Genomic DNA, 6011 nt, shown 5'->3' on the forward strand with positions numbered 1-6011 from the left:
GACCACAATTCAAACCAAAACACTGCCACAAGGCCCTCAACTTCTTCCATATAGACAATCCTCATAACCTCTGGCTGGAGGTTTCCATGAGGGTGGCAGCCTAAGACTGTATCCACAATAAGCTTCCTTGCCCCTCATTTGCCTAATGTCAGGGTGGCCTGGACACCCTTCATTGAACCAGGAGTGATCAAATAGGCCTGCCTTTAATACTGCTCACCTTCTAAACGTTGAGGCCTGCTGATGGTGGGGTACAGATTTTTTGTGTAAATTGGAGTCATGAGAAAACACAAGCACATAATGGCTAGCCTCTGCAGGGCTTTGAAAAACTCATTTGACCCAAAGGATCCCTATTCTCACTTGATGCAGGTCAGGGACCTTACAGAGGAAGGCGAGAGACTTCATCCACAATGACTGCTGTTTTGCCATATTGGCTTTAGATGCACATATGGGATCTTTCCTGAGATCTGTCAGGTGCTGATAATCTAATCCACAGCGTCACACAGAGCCAAGAGGCTGATTCAGACACATCCCTTTGCAAAGCAATTAAGTAAAGAGCCACAAGTGATGCCCATTTGTTTGCATTTGAAAACTGTTTTCTTCAGGCTTCACAAAGGTGTGTCTTGAGGCAAAGACCTTGCTGACATCCAGAGAAACAGAACAATAGGTAAGCAAAAGGCCCAAAGCAGGGTTTCTCCACTGAGACTTTAATGGGCCCACTGATATCTGAGTTGTCTGAGATGCTCGCATTCTTTTCAGCTATCTAGTACATGACAATGTCACCAAGCTTGGAGGTGGTGCATATCTTGGACACAAAACCATGAGCCTATTCTGAAGAGTGGCCAGAATTCAGGAAGAAAACAGGAATATAGGAAGATAGTAGGTTTTGCCCATCGATAAGGCAAGCTGCAGTCCATTTATAAATTGGGCAGGATGAATGCTGGAAGCTTTCTACTAGACAGGATACATCCATTGATGCATTCTCTTTTCTAATGTCTACAAGCACGGACTCAGTGCGATACACAGACAAAGCAACACTCGCCTTGTCAAAAGACTTGATAGAAACAGTCCACTCCAAACCAAACAAACCGCCTTTCCTAGCTCTTCTCAGAACATGAGACCAAACCACAAACACACACCCACACCCACAAAGCCACCTCCTTTCCCCAAGGAAGTCTGTGACTACCCACAGTGTCCTCTGAATTGTGGGCCATACTATGTTCCCCCGAAATGGCGTGTCTTGTCTCAGATCTGGCCTCCTTGGCCAATTCTTTGAAGTTGTCAGGAGCCAGGGGTGGGCCACTACCTGCTTTCTCAGAAAAGACCCCCTTCAGAGCTTTCCTGGCAATTGGCTATCCTCACATCTGTAGGTACCAAGAAAGACTGACTCTGTCCTTGGTAAATCCAAACAATTGAGCCCACTGGGAGTGGCACTGGGACTGCCTCTGGGTGCCTGGCTTCCTGGATCCCAAGTTCAGAGAGTTCCATCACCAAGGAAGTGTGGTGAGGTCACTTCCTTCAGGAACTGAATGAGGTTACTGCCTTGGAAACCACTTCGTCCTAACTGTTGCTTCCAAGGGTCCCATGAGATGGAGGCTGAACCTGCTTCATGTGAAACTTTCACAAGTTAGAATGGTATATCAACCATAGGCACCCAGGAAAAGCTCTCCACACAGGCCTGGTTTGGTCCATCTTGTCTTCATTAAGAAGAGAGAGGCTAATTCAGACACATCCCTTCATCATGACCAGGTTGTATGCCACAGAAGATGACTTTTACTCTCTCAGGTCCTTCCTAGCTGCCTACATCTTCTCCAGGGATCATTTCTCCTTGGACTTTGGAGGTTCTCAGCAGGTTGAAGATCCTCTACATTCCTGTATTGCAAGACCAACTCTGTCCCTGCTCTTCTGCAAAGTGAGATTGAGGAAACAGTGAATGCTTGGGGTAAAGAACATGTTCAATTTGGGTTAGAAATCAATCTGCTGGATGAAGAATGGTATTGGGAACCTGTGATATTCATAATAATATAGAGGTGAAATATATGTATGAAAACAGAAATCTAAGTAAGATTTGAAGGCCAGAAGTGCATTGGGCCCTTGATTGGGATACTTAGCTTTGAATTACATTCTGTACAGATGTCTCTGATAAATCAACATACAATGGCATAGGACTTTGTACCTTGGATGATTGAATGTAGAAGAGAAGATCAAGTCAAAAAGGGATAGCAGGTAGGATTAGAAAGATAGTCAGTAGGTTTAGGAAGAAGAGTGAGTATAATATTTGGACCAAAAGTTCTTTAGCAATAGGATGTCTGTTAGAGAGTGAATGTAAATGTCAGCACATGTGAAGAGTCAGTCACAATGATGAACTGGGGAAGATATGTAGGAAAGCAGATATGAATATAGACATTAGGAAATTAGGCAAAGTATAAAGTGAGTGATAGGATTAGACATTTTCAACAGGGTTGAGGTAGAATATATAATCTTATGCAGAAACAAATGTGTAGTCACCAATAGAATTGACATTTGAGAGCATTAGCCAACGTAGACAAGGATGGTTTTAGTAATCCATGCATACTTTCCAATTAGGCTTAGGTACAATCGTAAGTGTGACCTTTGCATTTTGTGTTCAGAATATCACTGTGATAAAATATATATGTACATCAGGTGACATGAGTATTTCTTCTACTATTTTTGGGAGCAATACGTTGAAGACGTATAAATTAGAATTCGGGGGTACAAATAAACGTACCCTGGGTCTATGAGTATAGAGATAATGCTTGAATAGACCATACTGTGAATAAAGAATATAACTGGTTCCAATTTAAATAATGGATTGAATTGATATCTGAAAACATATAAGAAATCTTATACTGATACACGATCATTCATTCCAACCAGTTATACATCTAATGGTAATATTAGGGTGATGGTTTACCATGAGGGGTGTGTGAGTTTTGGTTCCAAAGTGATTATGGAAATCCAAAATAATGTGTTTGGAAAGAAGTCTCATGAAAAGACCAGTCAAGAAACATGGAGGAATACATGTGTTCTGAAGCAGGATTTGATTGAAATTGAACCAAATGCCTAGAAATTTGTGAACTTGAGGAGGAAATATATATCCTATGATGTGCATCAACTGAAGAAAGAGAAATCTACCAGTGTTGAATAAAAATAAATGTCAAAATACACATCATGTCCCATAGGAGTCTACTTGCATTGATGTTAAACATGGTCAGTTACTGTAGAAATGTTAGGATTTCTATGCACCATTCACTGAAGTTAGTTTTCAGTACTAGGAAACAAATATGTATGTCAGGTGGATGAATATTTCTGAGAATAATCTTGTGAAAAGTTCATTATAAATCCACATACATGAACATGAATTCAGGGAGTGTAAAATAAGACACACATATTTTATATTTTGAAAACTCTGGAGAGTGTGTGTGTGTGTATATATATATATATATATATATATATATATATATATATATATATACACAAAACACAGAGCGACATTAAAAAGTAAAAATATATATGCCAATTGAAATTCATCATGAAATATATATCATCCCAATATCCAGAAATATTTATTTTACTGAACATGGATGTATGTATCATGTTGTTGAAGTCGGAAGCTCACCCATAGTTTGATTTTCAGTTCCAACAGCATTTAGGAGGAGTGGTTTCTTCTCACAGTTTGTATCTGCCAAGTGAGCCACCTCACAAGAATGTAGCTGGAAAACCAGGTAGGATTCTCTATGTGCATGTAAAAATAAATGTGCTGAATAGGCTGCAGAGAAAGGGAGACAGGAATTCACATATTTGTTAAGTTTAAAAACACATGGAGAACGATTATATTGGACTAGATTCATAACATCTCCCCTTTATAATGCAAAAGGCCTGTCCAACTACACACCATGCCTCCTCTGAACTGCTTGTATTTCTATTCTGTTTGGGTTATTTTTTTCTCTCATATTAGGATTTGTTGTCAGAGTCTAGTAGGGTATGTGTTAGTGTCTGAAATTCAGTATTTGGAATGGAAAATAGGAAAATGAATCCAATGTGTATGCAAATATGTGCAACACAAAATCTTCCCACTGTCATCCAGAAAAATGCCTTGACAATACCCTTTCCCCAAGTAAGACGCAATTCGAGGAGAAGAGTTAGAAAATCTTTGAATACATATGTGGAATGAAAAGTGCTCAGGAGTTCACAACTTTGGAGGTGGTAGAGGAGTTTCCATAAGTAAGGGAGAGGATAAACACTCCACAAACATGGAGCTCTGCTGGCCTAAAGACTTCTTGAGAAACTGCCTCTGAGGTTGGGCTCTTGAAATATATGTTGTTGTCAGGAGAATTAGCTTCTTTTGTAGTGAGACCATCAAAGCTGGGTCTGCATCTATGTGACCTGGGGGACATGGTTTCTGATTTTCCAATGAACATGAGGCAGAAGTGCTGAATTCTCTCTTTGTAGGTAAACTGTGGCCACTGGGGGCTAAGTATCTCCCCGTGGGAACTATGAAGCCATTTGGTCATCCTCCACTTTTCGTGGTGTTTCTTGCTGCTTCACTGGGAGTTTGGTATTTGCTTCACGAAATACAAGGACATCAACTGGGACACAGTTCTGGAGGGAGTTCTGTCACGTGTGGTGTGTCAGGGTCCTAGGAGAATGCTCCAACCATGCTTTTATCCCACAGAGCTTGGCCCCTTGACCATAGCAACCTGATTCTGAACATTGTTCTGAAACCTCTCCATATAACAAGATGCCTTTACATATAAGGGTCTGCTGGCTGCACCATGTCAGTCACAAGACATTTGGAAGCCCATGGCAGATTCACATGGCCCCACCACAGATGTTTTATCACACACCTGCACACCACTGCTCTAGGCCCACTACTCATCAGGCCCCACCTCACTGGCATCTCTGTTCTTCATCATTTTCATTAAAAGCCGTCAATCAAGGCACCTGTCTTGTAAACTCATGATCAGCAACAGGACATCGTAAGGTTCTCCAGTACCACCTGGTTATGAGAATTTCAAAGATTTCATGGTATTTATCTAGCCATTTTTAAAGGATTAAGTTGGAGGCACTGTGGGTTTCCATTCATTCAGGAACCATTTAATGGTGAGAAAGATCATTTCAATGAAAGCTCTGGAGAACTCTCACAAACAAGGCTTCCCAAAGAGTGGCCAAAAAACGTCACATGAAACCAGGCCCACTGAGGTCTACGATGTGAGGTCCATGTGTGTTTTGACTCTCAACTATGGATGCCAGGTCTTTATGAATAAAATCATGCGATATCCTGTCTGAGATTCCCAGTGTTCTGTGGAAAGTCACTCTGGGCTTCCATCTCAGTATCCAGGGGGGACTCTCATGCGTGTCCTCGGAAAATCCCAACTCAATTCATGGCAATACTTCTCTGAGGTCAGTTCCAGAACTCAGTCTCCAAGGGGAATCACACCAGAGTTCAAGCCCAGGCGGACCCAGTCATCTCTTCCACCGCCATACAAATGACCACAATTCAAACCAAAACACTGCCACAAGGCCCTCAACTTCTTCTATATGAGGATAGTCATCCTCATAAACTCTGGCTGGAGGTTTCCATGAGGGTCATAGCCTAAGACAGTGTCCACAATAAGCTCCCTTGCCCCTCATTTGCCTAATGTAAGGGTGGCCTGGAAACCCTTCTTTGAACCAGGAGTGATCAAATAGGCCTGCCTTTAATACTGGTCAGCCTCTAAACTTTGAGGCCTGCTGATGGTGGGGTACAGATTTTTTGTGTAAATTGGAGTCATGAGAAAACACAAGCACATAATGGCTAGCCTCTGCAGGGCTTTGAAAAACTCATTTGACCCAAAGGACCCCTATTCTCACTTGATGCAGGTTAGGGAACTTACAGAGGAAGGCGAGATACTTCATCCACAATGACTGCTGTTTTGCTATATTGGCTTTGGATGGACATATGGGATCTTTCCTGAGATCCATCAGGTGCTGACAATCTAAGCCACAGCCTC

The sequence above is a fragment of the Ictidomys tridecemlineatus genome, chromosome 4, assembly GCF_052094955.1.
Source record: "Ictidomys tridecemlineatus isolate mIctTri1 chromosome 4, mIctTri1.hap1, whole genome shotgun sequence".
In the NCBI taxonomy this organism is placed as follows: domain Eukaryota; kingdom Metazoa; phylum Chordata; class Mammalia; order Rodentia; family Sciuridae; genus Ictidomys; species Ictidomys tridecemlineatus.